Raw genomic sequence first — 23,503 nt, forward strand, 5'->3', positions numbered from 1 at the left:
ATAGTCATTGTTTCGACTCGTCTCCCAATTACCTATTTAAAATATCCTGGGGGCTTTTGTGTGATGAATCGTTTTAAATAAACCTCATGAGAAGGAGAGAACTAGCCAGAAAATTGTGATTACCCTTTTAAAATGAAAGAATTTGCTAAAGGAATAGTTGACGACCGAGCGATAAAGCTTCCTTATCAGTAAATGTATATTAGATAAGAGTACCGTTCTGTACTGCATATTTTCTAAAGAATTATTTAATAAAATTATAATTATTCTGCAAATAAAGCACGAACCATTTATGAATTGCTCATTGAATTTTGAGGTTACACTTTGTTTACTATTGATCAGATGTTTTAAAGCAGCTCAAACACAGCTGACTGATTCAACATATTGTAAAATGTCATGCCAGATTCCATGCAAGCTGTAATATCATTTCTAAAATTAAGAAAAAGTGTGTGTGTGTGTGTGTGTGTGTGTGGTGTGTGTGTGTGTGTGTGTGTGTTGTGATGAATCGTTTTAAATAAACCTCATGAGAAGGAGAGAACTAGCCAGAAAATTGTGATTACCCTTTTAAAATGAAAGAATTTGCTAAAGGAATAGTTGGCGACCGAGCGATAAAGCTTCCTTATCAGTAAATGTATATTAGATAAGAGTACCGTTCTGTACTGCATATTTTTTAAAGAATTATTTAATAAAATTATAACTATTCTGCAAATAAAGCACGAACCATTTACGAATTGCTCATTGAATTTTGAGGTTACACTTTGTTTACTATTGATCAGATGTTTTAAAGCAGCTCAAACACAGCTGACTGATTCAACATATTGTAAAATGTCATGCCAGATTCCATGCAAGCTGTAATATCATTTCTAAAATTAAGAAAAAGTGTGTGTGTGTGTGTGTGTTGTGTGTGTGTGTGTTGTGTGTGTGTGTGTTGTGATGAATCGTTTTAAATAAACCTCATGAGAAGGAGAGAACTAGCCAGAAAATTGTGATTACCCTTTTAAAATGAAAGAATTTGCTAAAGGAATAGTTGGCGACCGAGTGATAAAGCTTCCTTATCAGTAACTGTATATTAGATAAGAGTACCGTTCTGTACTGCATATTTTCTAAAGAATTATTTAATAAAATTATAATTATTCTGCAAATAAAGCACGAACCATTTATGAATTGCTCATTGAATTTTGAGGTTACACTTTGTTTACTATTGATCAGATGTTTTAAAGCAGCTCAAACACAGCTGACTGATTCAACATATTGTAAAATGTCATGCCAGATTCCATGCAAGCTGTAATATCATTTCTAAAATTAAGAAAAAGTGTGTGTGTGTGTGTGTGTTGTGTGTGTGTGTGTTGTGTGTGTGTGTGTTGTGATGAATCGTTTTAAATAAACCTCATGAGAAGGAGAGAACTAGCCAGAAAATTGTGATTACCCTTTTAAAATGAAAGAATTTGCTAAAGGAATAGTTGGCGACCGAGTGATAAAGCTTCCTTATCAGTAACTGTATATTAGATAAGAGTACCGTTCTGTACTGCATATTTTCTAAAGAATTATTTAATAGAATTATAATTATTCTGCAAATAAAGCACGAACCATTTATGAATTGCTCATTGAATTTTGAGGTTACACTTTGTTTACTATTGATCAGATGTTTTAAAGCAGCTCAAACACAGCTGACTGATTCAACATATTGTAAAATGTCATGCCAGATTCCATGCAAGCTGTAATATTATTTCTAAAATTAAAAACTATCGATAGAGGACCAAGAATTTCGAATAAAAAATAAAAAGTATGTACTATTGTTGAAATTATTTATTATTTAAGAAACTGTATTATAATGTCAAGTATTATTGTAATTAACTAGGTCATAGCATGAACATCATATTATTGATAAAAACGGCAGAAATTAATTATAACAGTCTCAAACATAATAAGAATTGTATAAGAATATTAAATTATCAATTATTGTTTCAAATGAACCACATGGTGATTGAATCTCTTTGGCAAGTCTAAGCCAATCATAGTGCATAGAAATAGCACCAAAAAGGTGATCGTTTGAAAACATCATATGTTAATCTGTTATCAAACAACAAACCTGCCTTATCATATACGCTAGCACATATACATTGTATAAGAGGAACTATGTCTAGGAGATTAAGCAGTTTTAAGAATTATACAAATTGAATTATTATCGTAATTAAAGGAATTATATTCTATTGCTTGCCACTGACGTCACGTCTACGTCATAATCGTTCTACCAATGACAAATTTTCATGCAAATCTATTACACCGAGATTCTCAGAAAAAAGATTCTAGCCAAGAAGCTTAGAAAAAAGACTTCACTTCCCTTTTGAAATCCTCACCGTTCAGACCTCGTTAAAGTTACCAAGACCTATTCGTAAAATTTTCGTTCAATTTTATATGTTTTATTTGTGAGCCAATATTTTAGGCTATTCTATTTGTTATTCATAAATCCATTTTCATCAATCGATAAATCAAAAGTTTAAAGTTAAATTATCCCTTAGTTAATTTGGTGAAGGAGATATTAAATTAAAATTCCACACGTGCTGAGACCGAAGCCTGGACCCGCCGCCGATCAAACCATTTTGATCTAAAGAAGAAAACCACGACCGTCAAGGAGTTTCACGTGAGTTATAAGTTTAAAGGGGCCCCAATCTACGCTTCGAAAATATTACAGTGCAGAAAATATAAATTTTTCTTCGTTAAATTATTGGCCACGCCGACAAGCGCTTATTAATCATTAAGAGCCTAGAATTTATTCAATATAGAATTTATAAGAACTTGTAGTTGATTGACTATCCTCCACTGCTAGAACCATGACCCCGAGCATTTTTTAAAATATTTTATAATTTATTTTCACCATTTTTTCACAAACTGTTGAATTTTATCAATTGTAAAATTCTGTCGAATCATGCATGGTGTCATGCAAGCACAAGAACATTTTTAACTCTTTGGTTAATGCTAAATTATTATCAATCTGTAAATCAAATTCTGAATCTGCACTGTGTGATCATATATTTTATTATAATATATTTCAATTTTGTTAATTCGTCTTCTGAGTTCGATTATTTCTTAAGCCTGTCAATTATTGTGTCTGATACGTTCTATATTATCAAGAACCGATCGAATACGATCAGTGAAATAATTGAAGTGAGCTGGATTTTGGAACAGGTCTAAGTGGATGTAGTGAGTGGGGTCAGATCGAGGTATTTATTCTCTGTCCTTACCTGCTCATATATCAGCTTTTACCTGTTACCAACCTCGACTTAGGAGCGAATACATCAACTGTACAGCAGATGCAGCCGGAGATCATATAATTTCCTACAATAGAGCTTAAAGCCCGACAAGACTCTGTTCTCGAAATATATTCCGAACGATATCTGGACCTTGTACCCTATCTTAATCTTCGGAACTTATTAGAGACGCAGTCCCGTAAATTATCTACATCGGGATTTTTGCTCGACCTGTATGATTTTGTATGCTCTTCCATCACAGGTAATAATTTTAAGGTATCCGTATTCAGTGTTTAGCGATCGCTACACTACTTATAAAAATTTCATCACCATACAATCTGTCATAAGAAGAATCAAGGGTGAGCGAGCGTTTAGGCCTCCTGCGATTCCGACAATTGTATTGAATCTTGTAGTGAACCAGTCAGTCTGGTGTATACTTAGCGTCCACGCACGCAGTTACAAAATTTAGAACCTCAACACCGTTGATTCAGTGCAAGATTCATCCTACGTGTATCGACCTATCCTTGGAGGTGAGAGTGACTCCCCCAGGAAAAGCTTTACAGTGTGTGTGTGTGTGTGTGTGTGTGTGTGTGTGTGTGTGTGTGTGTGTGTGTGTGTGTGTGTGTGTGTGTGTATGTGTGTGTGTGTATGTGTGTATGTCTGTGAACACGATAACTCCATTCCTAATCAACCGATTGACTTGAAATTTTAAACTTAAGGTCCTTATACCATGAGGATCCGACAATAAGAAATTCCATAAAATCCAATTTAAGATGGCGGAAAAAATGGCGGATGATTACTAAAAAACCATGTTTCTCACGGTTTTCTCGAAAAAGGCTCTAACGATTTTCTTCAAATTTATAACATGGATAGCTATTTATAGGCCCCATCAACTGACATTAGTCTCATTTCTGGGGAAATTTCAGGAGCTCAGTAATATTCTTGAGAAAAATGGCGGATAATGACTAAAAAAACCATGTTTTTCACGGTTTTCTCGAAAACGGCTTTAACGATTTTCTTCAAATTTAAACCATGGATTGCTATTTTTAAGCCTTGTCAACTGACATGAGTCTCATTTCTGGGGAAATTGCAGGAGCTCCGTAATATTCTTGAGAAAAATGGCAGTTACCAAAAAACCATGTTTTTCACGATTTTCTCAAAAACGGCTCTAATGATTTTTTTCAAATTCATACCCTGTATATTTATTTATCAGATCTATCAACTGGCATGAGTCTTTTTCCTGGGAAACTAATGGGGTCCACCCCATCCTTGAGAAATGGACTTTGTAACCTCCATCTCGTGCATGAGGTAGGTAGGTAGAGCAGTTTATAAAAAGTACACAGTCATAGTCAAGATATTTCATCTGTAGAACAGCTGCTTTGACGACTTCAAGAAAAATCATTGAATTTAACAATTTACACAAAGGAAAAAGTACTCTGAAAACATTAATTATATATACACATACAGTAGTCTGATCGTAGTTGCAAATATGTTGCCGCCAATTGTCATTATGTTATTCCCCTACATTATTCTCGTTTGAGAATGAGGCTTACAGTTCAATGAGCAAAGAAAGTTTTGTGAGTGTACCACACAAGATTTTTAATACCGTACTCGATGATCCGTAATCCAGCTAAAACTTATGGACTGTTTGTCCAACCATCAGCAGCATCGCTATCTTCTATACCGATCCAATCTAGGTATCTTCTATTAAGTTCCAATCAAGGGAAATCTATTTTTATTCGCTGACGATACAGCAATACATGTAACTGGTGAAAATAAACAAGAACTGTAACAAAACGCTACATCGGATCTTCATCTCTAGAAGAAATGGTTCGATAATAACATATTGACTTTAAATATTAAGAAATCTGAATTCATAAATTTTTTTCCAGAAGAAGGTAAGAAGACAGAATTAATAACATCACACTACATTCTTGTACTGAACCTACCAATATACAATGTAACTGTGAATCGATTGAATGTGTAGTAGCTTATAAATATTCAGGAGTAATGATAGATGAGAAATTGAATGGTCGGCTCATATTGCATTCATGAAAAGTAAAATTCGCAAAGCTATTTACATTTTTTACCAATTGAACAAAATTCTATCACTAAAAGAGCTACGAAATATTTATTTTTCTTATGTCCAGTCACTTATCGAAGTGGGAATTTAAGCTTATGGAGGTGCCTATCAAACATTACTACAACCCTTGGAAGTTACACAGAAATCTATTATAAAAACAGCATTAAGAAAACGTATACGCACTCCTACTGATGAAATTTTTGAAGAATTCAATGTTTTAAGTATAAGGCAAATCTATGTAAGAAATATATTGTTATACATGTACAGAAATCATAAAGATATTTTCAAGAAAATTGAGCACAGCTATCGAACTCTTTCGTCAGAAGCAATAGGAATCCAAGTTCCAAGGCTAGTCAAAACTCATTCCACTACAAATACTTATTATATAGCACACACTCTGTATAGAAATCTGCCTGGAAATCTACGTAATACCTAAGGTAAATCCAAATATATTTATAAAAAAAATGTTAATGACTGGTTAAAGGAGATTGAGAGGACAAATATAGAAGTGATAATTCATTCATTGTATAAATAAAGCAAATGTCGTGTAATGATAGTCCAAATTTGACTCTAAATGTTTACATCTTTTATACTTAAAATCCTTTAAACTTTAAATTTTCTCTGATATTAATCCTGGTTTACCCAAGAATGTGATAGATGCAAGTATAGTCCAGTCACTATATACATTGGTGCATGCAATTTATATTGTAGTTCTGATTTTTCAATATATTATTTGGGTACATAAGAGAAGTCCAGAACCAATTTCTTCATGCAAAATTTCCTTGTGCTAGATACAGAGTGGCTCAAAAACCTCGTATTTTCGGCTAATTTTCCAGTTTTCAGCTATTTCTGCCAAATCTCGTAATCGGACAGAAAACTTTGCTCCCGCCTTTTCTCTAGAATATGAAATTCTGAATAGAATGAGATCATTCAGATCTCTCTATCTGCAATGAGTACTGAGTTATGATTTTTCAAAAATGAGTGAAATTTGAAGAGAAAATCAATTTTCGATGAATTTCAGATTTTGATCATCAATATCTTCCGATTGTTAACATTAAAATGTATTATTCAAAATCCCTCTTGGCGTATTTTTGTGCTCTACAATCTGAGATCAGGTAGAGCGCTCTATCTCATATAGATATCCAGGTACACCTGACAACAATGCTCCTTGTATTGTGAAAAACACCTGATTTTCTGCTTCAACCATCATCACCAACTACATAGTCTTCACATTGATATTTCGCACAATGACATAAGTTAATAAGATTATGTCCTACGTGAATCACCCGTTAGATGCACTTCATTCCAGTATTTCCTAGTGGAGAGGCGCGCTTAAGGACACCTCAAGGATCAAAATTTCAAACACTTATAACTTCTGACACAATGCTCAGATTTCATCGTTGTACTACATCACATTCTTCTCGGTTCGTCAAGGCGGTCCAAAATCATGCATCATAAGTCAAATTCGGTCGAAAAGTGGAAAATTTATTGTTGAGTGTACTAAAGCCCATATTCCAATACACAACAAATGGCCAATTTCTATATTATAATCTGCATGTCTTTTGAAATACTTCTGATAAAATTTCCAAATCTAGTGAGGATGTGAAAATTGTCCCTCTCTACTCACTCCAACAAATAATACTTTCAAATCCAATACCATTTTTCTGTCCGATAACGAGATTTGGCAGAAATAGCTGAAAACTGGAAAATGAGCCAAAAATACGAGGTTTTCGGGCCAGCCTGTATCTAGCACAAGGAAATTTTGCATGAAGAAATTGGTTCTGGACTTCTCTTATGTATCCAAATAATATATTAAAAAATAAGAACTACAATATAAATTGCAAGCACACCTCCTTTTTTATGTCTATTGACTGGACTAGTATGGTGACAGTCCGACGTTAGCCAATCATCGCCAAGACCCTCTTCCACACACAGGCTTTGCCTTTGTGGAGAGTTTTCATGAAGTTCTTTAAAATATAATGTTGTATTTTCTGTAGCTACGATATAATAGCAATTAGATTTAGTTATAATGATTAATTTTTTAGTTCAACTGTAAGTTTTATTTATGATTGTTTGGTTGCAGAAGATGTAACGTTGTTGTATGATATGAATATTTGTAGTCTGAAATCATGTATAATAAAAACCAATTTGATTTCATTTGATTTATAACATAGGGAACATGCAACTACTCGTTTCAGAGATGAATCTTCTTCTGTAGTTCCCAGATGATACACATAGAGAGTTATTGAGATGTTCGTTCCACTGTGAATATATATTATATCAAATGTTAAGTTGTTACCCGAATTTGACAGCAATTTAACATGTAAGCCATAGGAGATGGAAAATACGTACTCCTTTGACAATGTTGAAAACCTTGAAAATGAATTCACATTATCTTGGATTTACAATATCAAATCTTTAGTAACAGATGGGAAGCTCATTGTTTCTCAATTAAATTTCCAACTTTTTTCTGTTAAAATGTTTGTTCAAGTTGCCTTTTGAGCTTTTATTTGATTTTATTCCCTGTAGCTATACTATAGATTATATAATTATATTCTTGTTGCTATAATATCAATATATACTGTACTACCGATTGTGCTCAATATTTCAAATAATACCCTTTATTTATCACGATAATACATCTCAACACCTTGTTTTAAAAATTAATATTAAAACATTGATTTCCCAGCCACAACGATCACAAGATCCATAGGGATCTGGGAAACAAACAGTTCCTTCATAGGAACTTTTTGAACACTCTGTAGTCCATAGATGGTTGATTCGATTTGGTAGCAGGAAGCGCATATCCAAGGAGGAGCGTCAACTGAGGAAATGAGGCCTGAGAGTATAGAGTGGACTCCCTTTGCTTTCTGCCTTGCTTTGCTTTGCTGAGCAGTAAGTATCTCTCAGTAGTCGACTACTCCGAGTTGTTCATTGAATTAGGCCACACTGCTATGCTAGTGCCTGCCTCTGAATGGCCTCTTCAGCTGAGTAACTACTGTCTGAATATTGTGCGCGTCTCGATATGGAACATCCGGTCCCATCTCCACTGATTATTACCCCATGGCGACTAATGGCGGCTGTTTATACCAAATAGTGTACTCCGCTGAGTCAATTGTTGTGTCAACATTGATTTCAATGTCATTATGATTCTGGTACTGGTGATTGCATCCATTGCAGGTTATTGTGGAAGGAAACGTATCAACTCATTACCAGCTTATAATTGACAATATCCACAATACAGTGACCAGTTCATGTAGTGTGAATAACATGCTTGCTTGAACTTTACGTCAATAAAACTCAATGGTGATGAATAATGGACCGCATTATATTTCTCAAACTAAACCAGATTCAGATTTATAGTAACATAACATCATTAATTGATGGATGGAGTAGAAAGGTTATATATATTATATATATATATATATATATATATATATATGCTATATATATATATATATATATATATATATAATATATATATATATATAGCACATAACATAAGACACTTTAAAGTTTGTAATATAATGGTGCACAACTTCACTTCCTGTTCGAATGACAAAGGGGGCCCAGCCCCCGAAAATTCTCGTTTAAATGTTAGTTTTTAAGTGTTTTTAATCTATCCATGTCGTGTGTATCCTGTTTATATTTATATTATAAAACTTTTAAGTGTTTTCTGTTGAGTGGTATATACAGGGTGATTCATAATTATGGTAAAATAATTTAATATGTGATAGTAGAGGTAAAAATAAGAAAAAAATATATCATAAAACATATATTTATATTATTATATCATATATTTATTTATATCATATCAATAAACATATATCCATAAACACTTCATTAGCGAGCTATACAGGGTGAAAGATTTCGCCCGGAATTCAGTTCCTCTGGTGAAATACACCGATGTTGAATTGTTTGGGGACTAGTTTTTGAAAAACTTATGCCGGATTCATATAGAAAAATATCTGAAAAATTGAATAAAACTAGTCTGGAAGCTGTAGTGTGAGTAGTTTTTGAGAAAAAAGTTGAAATATGCAAATATCCAAGTGGAAAAACACAGACTTCTATGTTTGATTCCCAATAACTTTCTTTAATGACCAGTAAACAAATGATTTTTCGCAATAAAAATTGTAGAGAATTTAATTCTGGAATTTGCAATCAGCTACAACCTATGAGTTATTAGTTCTCTCCTCATAAAACAGCAGATTTTTGTGGTATAATGTACTACATAAGAATACATTTTATCAACCTTTTATTTAAAATTAATTCACACAGCTTACATAATTCTTTTCAGAATTAAATTCTCTACAATTTTTACTGCAAAAAATTATTTGTTTACTGGTCATTGAAGAAAGTTATTGGGCATCAAACGTAGAAGTCTGTGTTTTTCTACTTGGATTTTTTTCATATTTCAACTTTTTTCTCAAAAACTAGTCCCCAAACAATTCAGCATCGGTGTATTTCACCAGAGGAACTGAATTCCGGGCGAAATCTTTCACCCTGTATAGCTCGCTAATGAAGCGTTTATGGATATATGTTTATATGAACTTTTTTTCTTATTTTTACCTCTACTATCACGTATTAAAATATTTTACCATAATTATGAATCACTCTGTATATATATATATATATATATATATATATATATAAACATATTATTTTATATTAATTGAAACAGGAGACACAAGACATAAATAGATTGAAAACACTAAAATCTTACTTTAGAAACGGAAATTTTTGGAAACTCGGTTTCCACAGTTGTAAATTTTTAAGTGTTGTGACGTTATTTTTGTGAATAACGGTTTGCCTGGCTTGGCTGCAGTCGGTAAAGCATGAGTAAAAAATTATATGACTCTGGTTGTGGTTCTTAGAATACTACTTGGACAAAATTCTTATAGGCTCGCCCAGGAGCTCCCTCAGTTCACTGCTCTTGGACAATTTATATAAATCTCTGGAACATATTATTTCCAAAGATTTGATTATCAATGCTAAATATCGCTGTCTAAATCAACTTATTTGAGGAAGAATGAAGTCGGATGGTAATTTTCCTATTATTTCAATACTGGTAACTCGATAAATAAACATGAGATTGGTCATGCATGGGAGTGGGAAAATAAATAAAGGATACACCATGAAAATTTAATACATATATTACAAAGAAAAATATCAACGAACGAATAAATGTAGAAATATATAGAGCAAGGAGCAAAAATAGTAAAAATAAGAACAAATATATCAAAAATAAAATATCACAGATTAGCTCACTAGTTCTTCAGCACGAAACGTTACCATGTGCTTTTAATTCATTATTCCTATGCATTTATTCTATGCAGCTCAGATATCGACTTGCTGCTGCTTGTCGATTTGAAAATCTCACTATATATCTCCTTTCCAAGAATCATAAGAATAATCAATTGATAAATCATAAATCTCAAATATAATAATATGTATAGATCTCAGTATATTTCTCAATATAATTATATCTCTCAGGGCTTGAGGTTCGGCCTCTGGTGGAAATAGATAAATTAATTTATCCAGTGAACAAGAACTACATTCATATCTTTACAATTTACTAATAAAATTAATGATTGAGTGAGCATTTATTCATTATAATATCAAATTTAAATATTTCTTTAATCTGTGTATCCTTAGACATATGCATTTGATACAATTCATTTAACTAGAAATATATGTTTCTTTGTACCTTTCAAGACTTGTGCAAGTTTTATAATAATTTTTAATATTTATAAACTTTCCAACGAGCTAGCTTTTTATATTTGTTTCACTCAAAGCACTGAGGGCGCCCTAAATTTACATATTTCGGTAATTTATCACTCACGTGCTGAATTTTCACAAGCCGATGGTGGCGATCCGAATTTCCTGGTTGTCCTGGGTTTTTTGGTGGCCGAAGTAGTCTTCTCCAAGGGAATGAATAAATATTTAATTGACTTATGCTTTAATATAGCATCACTAAGTCTTATACGAATAAATTAATGAATTTAAACTTTAAGTCTTTCAAATGTACAATTCAACAAAAAGGGACTTGTGCTCTATAAAATTTAGTGGCGTTCCATGGCAGGATCTGGCAGGCAAGTGGGCAAGTCCTACCCTTATTTTCTACAATCATACTTCGGACTTACAAATTTGCATACATTTAAATACTCAATTACTATGCCATTAAAAAGATCAAATAGTCCGTGCCAATCTGCTGAATTATTACCTATATCTTAGGTATTATATTTTATAATTACTCGGACCATATCCGATACATAAGCTGAGTAGTGATAACTTATAAATTCTTATCATTTATAAAAATATTTATAGATAAATTTGAATCGGCTCACTATTGTCGCCCATCGATTACAGTAATTTGATTGGTTCATGCAAATTTCACCAATGTATTCATGCGCCTATGAATATCCTACTTCCTTAATATTTTTATTTTTTTTGTGGTTTATATATGTTCATTACAAATAATAAATATTTTTGAAATCTATAAGTTGTTTTCCCCTCTACAACAAGTAGCCATGTGCTTACCAAATCCTCCAGTTGAATACTATTTGTTTACAACAAATTTTGGCCAAGGTGTCTGGCTAGATTTCACATTATATGGCTTGATCGATTATTAGGTTGCCTACTGGTATTATAGCCTAACCTCAAAATTTCAATATTCTATATAATATAATAAATAGCAAATAAAATTCTTTTCTATTCGGCTGTTCTAATTTTAGCCATGGTACCCGTTATTATCTAATCTTTCACTTGTTGCTATCGCACTTGACAATAATAGAGCAGCTGATTGCTCAAGACCTATAAAAATTCTTTCCATTAGCGATTTTGCTTGCTTATCAGAATTCAATACGTTAGAGTGTTTTCAATCCATTTATGTATTGTGTCTCCTGTTTTAATTTATATATATATATATATATATATATATATATATATATATATATATATATATATAGGCTATATATATATATATATATATATATATATATATATTATATATATATATATATTATATATATATATATATATATTGTCACGTGGTAATTTAATACCACCAAATATTTTAAAATGAACCAATGAATTTTAATAGAATTATAAAATTGGAAAGAAGGTTAGACCTAGTCAAAGGATAAATCAACTTAAATCAAGTATTATTAGCGGTTAGGAGTAATAGCATTATCAAAAACGATAAGAAAACATGTATAATTGTGATTCAATAACTATGAGAACCCATTGGTAAGATCAAAAAAATTATAAAGCGGCTTACTTATTATTGGCGGATTATAAAAAATAAAAGTGCATGAACATTGAGGTTAGAATTATTTGTTTACATTTTGAGAAGAATTAGTCGATCTTGAATAAATCGATAATTAGTAGAATCAATGCTGAACAAATCAGCTGATTATTCGATCAACCAGTATAATGGGTTGAATTATATAAAATTTACTCACAAAGGATATATTATGTATACTAAAGGAAGTCGATGTGTAGAAATACGAACACCCATTATTTCTGTATAAATATTTATTATAATCTAAAAAAGCATGATAAATCAAGAGTATACAAAACTCATATAAAAAACTAAATGTATTAAAATCGCATGTTATGATTTATTTAGGAAATCAATTTAAGATAAACACTCCATATATTTGTATGAAAACTCTTTTTTATTTAATTTTTTCTATTATAAAGTCGAGGAAGCCCTGATTCCCAAGGCAACCAATTGTATTGAGTTTATTAAATTGAAGGCCAATCAGAGAGTAGCTTACAGAATTATTCTTGGAAGAGACAAATTTTTCTGAAAACCTCCTTCTTCTGGCTTAAGATCTTGACCTGAGAGGATGCTCATAGAGTCTAGGGTTCTTTCTTCCTCTTTTTAAAATTTTTAAAACTATTAAGCCGAACCCTTTTTAAGTGTGAAATATTTGTATTAAATGTTAAATTATCTGTGAACTCAGTGCTATCAAAAAGTTCGTAATTTGTAACTATTCCCCATAAATATATCTTTAATTTGGAAAGAAACTTATAAGAATCTGGATCACGCGCTAGCCCAGCAGAGACGAAAGGAGCCTACCTAATTAATTATTGGAAATAATTAATTCAATCCACGAGACCGTCAAGAACTTCAGTTAAGTGAGTGATAAGTCAAACGAGCTCGTTTTAGATTTTCTGCGTAAAGTGGGGGAATTATTTAAAAAGCGCTATTCAAATTGACTTAAATAAAATAAAAAGTCACCACGTGTTGAATAATATCACATAGTTCATAAGAACATTTTATAAATTTATTTGATATATGTAGGAAGCTTACTTCCACGCAAGGCCCGAATTCATATAAATCCCTGAGATCTCATGTTTGAATAATAATTTATTAATTATGATTTTGTTAATTGAACAACTTATATCATATCAAACTTATAGACCAAACAGGTTTTTGTTTGCAGAATTTTGTATTGATTGGAAGTCTAAGTATCAGTATTAACTATAATATCTTTATGAATTTGAAACTCACTATTGTGAATATTGGCAAAACCTGTGATAATTATTCAGATTCTAGAAAACATTTATTTAAGTAAATTATAGATATATCGAATATTTTATATACACATTTTTATGGGAATATATTTTGTGTTTTATGTCAGCATACAAACTCATAGAATTATAATTAATATAATAATTAATATAATAATTATATAAAATATAATAATTTTATTATATCCTAACTTATCTCGTGATATACAGTTTGAGCTGTTTTACTACCAACAAATATTCAGCAGCACTTAAAATTATTGAATCAAGTAATATTGATCTTATTCAGAGCACTCAGTATTTATCATCCTTTGATGATATTCATTTTATCTGCCAGAACAAGTATATTGAAAAATCATATTAATAAGGTTCCAGTTATATCATACAAGGATCCAGAGAGCTTCAAGAACTGGCGTTGTAAGTTCTAAGGAATTTTGAAAGGGTATATTGGTGAATACTTGTATTCACGACGAGCGTTTTAAGAATCAACTAGGAACAACTATAGTTGGTCCTGATCATTCTCTAGTGGTACATGGTTACTGATAATCAGTCATCAAATATTCTTTTAATTTCCTTACTGGTATTCTTCAAGAACTTCATAGAAGCAGCGGTAAGAACTATTAATCACAGGTCACTGAACCCTATGGTGATTATTTGTATTTATAAAATTCATGTATCTACCACTGAGCTAGAGCTGAGGTTTGAACCCAGTAATTTTGCGAGCCGGACGGCCTTAATTTTTTGTGAATTTATTCGCAAAAGAGGGAATTTAGCGACTGCTCTTATAAATATCAATATCATCGCTCTATCATGAGAGGTAGCCCTCCAAGGGCAAGGAGCTCAACTTCACAATATACAAGACATAAATGGATTGAAAACACTTAAAAACTTACAACTGCGGAAACTGAGTTCCACATTGTTTGCTTTGTTGACGCCGTTTGAATTTAATGGAGTTTGGCACCTGAGTAGTTAGGTTCAATCTTCCCCGTCTACTGGCGCACTCTAGTGCATAATTGTTTAATTGTTTGTCTTGTACTTTTCAAGTCAGTCGGTTCGTAAAGCTGCCTCCATTGACAGGACAGTTCGACTCGTTTGTTGATTTGTTTGTATTTCTATCAGAAATTATTAATTTTAATTCTGTGTCTCCGATCGTAGGGAGTAATAATCGATTTTAAAGTACACGTGAGAATTCGAGTATTTTTTATATCGAAGGTAGTAGTGAATTAATATCTAGTAAAATTGAGAAGCAGAATTCCATACATGATTCAACAACTCTCTGCAGTGCCTGGCTACATCAGAAATCATCAGAGGTCAAGTGATTCATTCACATTTCTCTATTCCTTAATTCTCCCCTTTACCTTTTCACCACCCGAACCTATAGATAAAAATCACTCTGACTTACAGCATAGATCATCAGCCGAGGTAAGTTTTAATAATAGAGTTTTTCATTGCATCATGAATGGATTCATTAGTATTTTTCTGCCAGAATATATTGAATATTAAAGCGATTAAAATTACAGTCCACTTAATCAGAAATTTGTATAACTAGCTTTATTGTCCACATTATTTCCTTACATATATAAAAAAATATAATTATATAATCCAGGATTTCAAACTGTACCCACTTACTGCTTGGTTGAGGAAGGAAACTCAGTTTCCGAAAATTTCTGTTTCTAATGTAAGTTTCTAAGTGTTTCCAATCTATTTATGTATTGTGTCTCCTGTTTTAATTTATATTACAAACTTTAAAGTGTCTTCTGTTATGTGCTATAAATAAAAAAATATATATATAGCACATAACAGAAAACACTTTGAAGCTTTCTAATATAAATTGAAACAGGATACACACAACACAGATAGATTAAAAACACTTAAAAACTTACATTATAAACAAAAATTCTCGAGAGCTGGGCTCCCTTTGTCAATCTGCTCCTCTCAATCAATTTAACTATGACACTCCACATATGGGAGTAAAGTTCAGTTCTCTACCAAATAAATAAATCACATTTTATTGCCAAGAAACAAACAAGTCAAAAATAGATATCTAGATGGTGATCTAAAAGATTTTCGATTTCTATGAATTGAAATCTATAATCCTATGAATTGAATGTGATCCTTGGATTGCAGCCTAGTAGATAATAATATTAATTTACTGTTTCATACATGAAGTTTGCGACAATGTTCTATTTCGGATATTGTTTTAGATTTATTAGGAAACATGAAAAACCCCTCTAGCCTGGGACGAAGTTCTCTAATACCATGGGATGATGCTGTCTAGAAGGTACCAGTTTTTGTTTTTATTTTGTGTCTTAAGATTTATTGACCCTGAAGAAGAAATGCTTCGAATGAGTGATAGTGATAATATAATAATAAAATGTAATATCCATTAACTTCTCGTCCATAAATCGACGATAATTCTCTATGCTTCTTTTTTTCCATATAGAATCTCATGTCCAATACAAGATAATTGTAGAGCATATTATTCTTACCATTTTCGATCAAATTATTGAAATATATGTCAATAACACTCAAATTATCACTACTCGAATAGATTGTTGAATGATAAATAAAATATTGATTACAATTAATATTTCCTGTAAACTGCAGGAGTAATGATAGCTATTCAATCTATTTCACTATGATATTTGACTTCCTAATTCTAATCAAATATGGATCTAATATTTATCTTCTTCAAAATTATACAGGACTTGACATTCACCTTCCAAATCTAATTACATTTCCATCACTCTACCCCTTAACATCCTTCTACTCTACTTTCTCCTCCTTATTCTTCTACAAAATTCACTCCTACTCCACCATTCCATCTTTTCCACCTCCTCCCACTCAATCTTCCCCTCTCTCGCTCTTTTTCATACTTTCTTTTTTCTGCATACCATTATTTTCCAACAAGTACTAGTAGGGCGCGACGGAGAAATATCAATATTGACGTGTTGGTCAAATGGCTGTTACCTCCGTCTATTTACTGCCGTATCCAACCGACTACTTTTTCTCAACAAAACGCTCGATTTGCGTGACGCGACGCTCAACAGAAGATTGTTGTTTCACTCCCATCACCTCACCATAAGTCGCCCAGTCTAGTGACAAGTGTTGCTAAACTCTCTCAAGGCTTCCACAAGTTGCTCGTACTCTGGCGAATAAGTTGAATAGCTTTTGAAGTATTGACAGATCGTTATGAAAATATCGTGGATAGTTTTCTCCGATGATAGAGGCTTTTCCTGAGCTGATAACATTATTCGCCACGAAAAAAGAGGTTTCTGTAGAAGAAACCTTGACTTATAAAATTTTTTTCGTATTTAAGTGGTAGTTGTGAAGATTTTCTTCAGACAAAATAGCAAGTAGCCCCATTGGATAATCAAATCTCAGTTAGAATATTAAAATAATTATCAGCTGTATGTTAACTGGTTTCACAATTAACTAATGTGTATCACCATTATTCTAGATATTATTCAATAATAGACAATCCTCCTGAATTTCAATTCATAAGAAGATTCAAGAGTGGATTGTTATTGAGCTAATCAACAAGATAGAGAAATTGGCGGTAGCTTTTTCATATTTGACTTCGGTATACATTGAAACATTTTAGAATCTAATAAGTCTTCGAACTCTATATATTCAATTGATTCATATAATATATATGTTATATATTTCATATTGATTTTGTCGAACTACATTGATCTCAATGAGAATGGATACTGATATGAATCTATGATGTAGCAGTACATTCCCCAAATGATCATCAATGTACTTTTAATGATGATTGTGACAGTCATGATCACAGACATCGTCAATTGATATAATTCAATTGTGACTCAATGAAATTATTTCACTGAATCATGTATGAAATGAGAAATTTATAGCATTTATACAGCAAGCTTTAGAAATCTATAGAAAAAGAAACACATCACCCTGAACATTATTGTGATTTTATGGAATCCTAGAGGAATACTTGGATATGCCTATACAATGTGAGGAAGATGAGATATACTTATTCTAAGTAGACAAATTGAGGTTGATAGGCTATTGAGGTGGGGAAAAGCATTTTTAATTCTCGTCAAAAATAATGAATGACACCGCTATAAAAAATATACAAATGTCCAGGTCTAAAATCGATTCAATATTCATGACTAGCATTGATGATCGATTGTATTGTCCAACCTATAACATCGACATCGAAAAGACGCTATTGTGTGTTCGTGATATATTTGCTGTCATCCAGAGAAACGGTCCATCGATGATGAAATTCTTGTCACCGCAGATGATAGCAGTCCGTTAGAGTCACCTATTCAATAGTGGTGGCTTCACATTTGTCTTGAAGACTGTTAACAGAACAGCCATTTCTCAGTGATCGTGATTAATGCGAACAATGGATCAATGGCGGACCGAGATGGTGTGCTGTATGGTGACGCCTCGTTAGATAGACAAATTTCATGGCACATTCTAACAGGTGATGGAGATAAACCACCTTTATTGGTTTTCGATACCAAAGTGGATATTATTTTGATCAGTGATATGTAACAGATTCATAATAATCCGCCTTATTTGTATTGAACTGTATGTTTGGCAAACGCCCAAAAATTCTTCTATTTTTCAATTTAGACGTATAAAAACCAGGTATTGTGATTTGGGTTGCCACCTTTTTTCATGGAGAATAAAGTACATTGGTAAGGCCTGAAAAAAAAGTACATTGGGTTTAAATAATGTACATGTTATTTTTACCTGTATATTCAAAAAGGCCGCATAATTCAATGTGGCATTCTTATATACTTACAAGAATAAGTTACACATTATTGACTTGAATATCACTTAGGCCTGGTTGCACAACAGCCGGTTAAATTTTAACCGTCTCTGATTGATTCTCGTGGAATCAATCATGGTTAAAATTTTACCGGCTGTAGTGCAACCGGCACTTTTTATTAAAATCTATTATAATTTTATTATTATAGTATGTAATTATCTATTATTATCCGATTCATCCAAATAAGAACATGATAGCTTGGAAAGTTATTGATTACATACTGGTATGACGAAAATGATGGCCGCCATCTTGAATTGCATTTGATCGAAATTGTTCGTGTCGGATCCTTATAGTGTTAGGACCTTGAGTTCCAAATTTCAAGTCGTTCCGTTAATTGTGAACACACACACACACACACACACACACACACACACACACACACACACACACACACACACACACACACACACACACACACACACACACACACACACACACACACACACACACACACACACACACACACACACACACACACACGCACGCACACATGACATGTGTAGTCACTGTTCTGTGAATGAAGGACGAGAGCATTTTCATACATGAAACATGTGGCTTACCACATCCACACATGAAACAATCATGTTACTGTATGAATTGGCCATGTAATGAGCTGGAGAGGTCTAGCGTCGGTCATTTGATGAATACTTGATGAGTGGTAGGCTCTACCCGAATGGAGTCCAATTTTTTGGACTCAGGGGACCTTGAACTTGAAATGTATAGGGATTTAGAAATTGGGGTACCTTAATTTTTTCGGAAAGCAATACTTTCCTATGGTAATAGGGCAAGGTCCTAAAAACAAAAAGTTATTAAATTAGAAATGCTATACATTGCAAGAAGGCTTCAGGATATGACCTTATCACTGAGGCAGTACTCAAAAAAACTTTAGAATAAAGCCCTGAAAAAATTGAGGAACATAATCAATGCAGCTCCAAGACTGAGGTACATCCCAAATATATTGAAGGTTGCTGAAGTCATGATGATTCCTAAAACAGGAAAACCACCAAACGAGGCTTCATCTTCCTATCTCTTCTACCGATTTTGTCAAAAATATCCGAGAGAGTGCTTCTTAGGAGACTGCAGCCAATATTTGAAACAAGGAAGCTAGTTGCAGATCATCAATTCGAGTTTGGAAGTAAGCATTCATTCATCCAGCAGGTCCACAGGGTGACTGACATCATCGAGAATGTTCTTGAGGAGGAAGGTTCTGTGCAGCAGTCTCTCTTGATGTAGCTCAGCTGCTCAGGCGTTTGATAAAGTATGGTATGAGAGTCTGAACAAAGAATTCCAGAAAATACTATCTATTATTCAACAATATTGAGATCCTACCTATCAAACAGGTACTTCGGGGTGAAACAAGAAGATTATTCAAAGTTAACAAAAATTTAAGTGTCTCAAGGAATTGTTTTGGGGCCCACTTTCTACCTGCTTCACACAAATGATATCCCTGTACCAGAAGAAAACATCATCGCCGACCTTCATAGAGACCTTCAGGTGGAGACAGTCGAGGAGATGATTCTAGAAACAGCAAGGAACTATGAAGAGGCTCTTGTCATGACCACCAAAATGTTGATGCAATCCAGCGTTTGGACAACTGAGCATTGACGTAGAGATTGGAATGGAAGAAGACAACAGATCTGGTATAAACCTCCAGGAGTGAGAAAAAGTGAAAGTGAAAAAAATTAATATATCAATTTAGTGCAGCAATTATAGATGAGCTAATTGAAAACAAGGAGAAGCTATTTCAAGAATCTTCTTGTAAAATGACTCATTTTAGTCTCATTGTATAGAAGTCCCATTTAAAATGGCTCTGAACTGTTATACCAAGAAACTTTGCATTGTCAGGTTGTAATCTTAATTCAAATTCCAAAAGTTGAGTTTTGTCCTTATTAGGACACAATGATTTAGAAGCTGTCCAATCTTCAATTATTCCATTAACCGTATGCAAGCTACCAGAAAGACTATTATTTTTTATTTGAACAGCTAAATCATCAGCAAACATAAAAGGTTTTACATTTTCACAATTGATTGCTGCAGGAAGATCATTAACGTATGTAATGAAGAGGATAGGGCCAAGTGTGGAACCCTGTGGAGCACCTGATGATACTTTTAAATAATTAGGAAAACAGCCATCATAAAAAACAGTTTGATATCTATCACTTAAGTAAGAGGTAATGAAATTGGTTAACATATCATCAAAACCATAAAATTTGAGTTTTTGTAATAGGATGGGATGAGATATTGAATCAAAAGCTCGGCTCATGTCATAAAAGCTGCCTAGTAGATTATACCTCTCATCAATGGAATAGATACAGTTTTCCATGAATTCAGATGGATTCAGATATAGCTGTATTTGTGCTTCTATTAGGTCTGAATCCAATTTGACTATCGGAGAAAAGTGAGTTACTCTCAAAGAACTCAACAACCTGACAATAAAAAAATACCTCAAAGATTTTAGAAATAACTGGAATGATGGAAATTGGTCTAAAATTATTATACTCACTTGCAGAACCTTTTTTGAAAATAGGAATTACTTTGACAAATTTTAAGCTATTAGGAGAAACAACATAAAGAATACAATCATTGAACAGAGAGCTTAGTACCTCACAAATATAAGGAGAAGCCAGTTTCAACAAATGAGAATTCAAGCATTTTAATGTTTAAATGTTTAATGTTTGAATGTTTAAATGTTTAAATGTTTAAATGTTTAAATGTTTTAATGTTTAAATGTTCAAATGTTCAAATGTTTGAATGTTCAAATGTTTAAATGTTAAATGTTTAAATGTTTAAATGTTTAAATGTTAATGTTTAAATGTTTAAATGTTTGAATGTTCAAATGTATAAATGTTTAAATGTTCAAATGTTAAATGTTTGAATGTTCAAATGTTTAAATGTTTAAATGTTTGAATGTTCAAATGTATAAATGTTTAAATGTTCAATGTTTAAATGTTTGAATGTTCAAATGTTTAAATGTTAAATGTTTAATGTTTAAATGTTAAATGTTTAAATGTTTAAATGTTAAATGTTTAAATGTTTAAATGTTCAAATGTTTAAATGTTTAAATGTTTGAATGTTTAAATGTTAAATGTTCAAATGTTTAAATGTTTAAATGTTCAAATGTTTAAATGTTTAAATGTTAAAATGTTCAAATGTTCAAATGTTTAAATATTTAAATGTTTAAATGTTTAAATGTTCAAATGTTCAAATGTCTAAATGTTCAAATGTTCAAATGTTCAAATGTTCAAATGTTCAAATGTTCAAATGTTTATATGTTTAAATGTTTAGATGTTCAAATGTTCAAATGTTTATATGTTTAAATGTTCAGATGTTTAAATGTTCAAATGTTTAAATGTTTAAATATTTAAATGTTTATATGTTGCGCATTTACGGCTAAGCATGGTAATAGATTTCCATGAAATTTGACAGGTATGTTCCTTTTTTAATTGCGCGTCAAAGTATATACAAGGTTTTTGGAAATTTTGCATTCCAAGGATAATATAAAAGGAAAAAGAAGCCTCCTTCATTCGCCAATATTAGAGTAAAAATCAGACTATAGAATTATTCTTCATAAATCAGCTGACAAGTGATTACACAGATGTGTGGAGAAACCAGTCTATTACCATAGAGAAACAATAGCGTAAGTTTTAACCATAGAGAAACAATAGCGAAGTTTTACAATAGCGTAACTTAAGCTATTGTTTCTCTATGCTATTACTGTATTTCCATAAGGTCTATAGTTTCAATCAGGTACTTGTGGATGAGAATACTGCGTGAGGTCTACTGTTCGCAGAACTACTAGTCTAATCAGTCGATCCTCTCTATAACGAACCTCCACTTAACGAGATCCTCTACACAACGAATTTTTACCTGGTCTCATGACATTTTAGAGTTTTGGCTGCTTATTTACCTCTATTTAACGAATTCCGGATCTCTCAACAACAAAGTTTTCTCTTGACTTCAACATACAAATTGTAGTGTGTATAGGAAGCAGACGGTCATTTTCAAGGAATTCTTCAGTTTCAGAAGAAAGGTTAATAAACTAAAATTAATGGCAATTCAGGTAAGAAAATAGAGTGGTAGACAGTCAATAGAGGGTGAAACGCATGTCGGAAATTGAATGCAAGTTATTGGAAATTAAATTCCAAGAGTTTTCAAGTTGAAGTAAAATTACTATTTTATCTAATTCCCTTTAATAATCTTATTAGTTCATAAAATAATTCATTATCATTTTCCCATGTCATTTGGGGTGGGCTCTCCGTATCAATTTGCACCATTCTTCTCTGTCTTTTGTCTTCTGTCGATGAAAAATTATTGTTCAGAATTATCTGTTCATTATTATAGACCAGATGAACGACTGGACTTTTTTCCCATTCTTGCTTTTGTCACACATCTCAATTCTTTGAACTGACTATGATGATGATGACTGTGACGAACCTGAGAAGAAGAATCCGTTAGATCAAGAAGTTCTAGAGGCTTTCAAAATTATCAGGCAAGGATTAAAACTGTTTGAATAAATGTGAGTCGTTCATCAAACATGATGTTTTATTCAAATGCAGAATTCAACCGATATTACTCACTTTTCAAATATAAAACAAAAAAATAGGAAATTTGGGTTATTATAGTATTTATAGTGAGGATATTGACAAAATAATGGTATTTTGCGTTCCATCTAATAGTAGTGTAAAAAGTTGAAATATTTTGCTACAGAATAATATTCTGAAAAATATTGCTACAGAATAATAATATGTACTTCGATTAAACTCTACTGATAGTACAAATCAAGCTTCCTGGAAATAAATTGGTAAGTTTACTTACTTATTA

General features: G+C 32.3%; 1 protein-coding gene across 5 annotated transcripts in view; it reads left to right on the forward strand.

The window, feature by feature from the left end:
* LOC111054487 (voltage-dependent calcium channel type A subunit alpha-1) overlaps window positions 1–23,503 on the forward strand; it is a 1,036,091-nt gene that overhangs the window by 377,955 nt on the left and 634,633 nt on the right. The window lies entirely within an intron of this gene.

This window comes from Nilaparvata lugens, chromosome 7 (genome assembly GCF_014356525.2).
Source record: "Nilaparvata lugens isolate BPH chromosome 7, ASM1435652v1, whole genome shotgun sequence".
Taxonomy (NCBI): domain Eukaryota; kingdom Metazoa; phylum Arthropoda; class Insecta; order Hemiptera; family Delphacidae; genus Nilaparvata; species Nilaparvata lugens.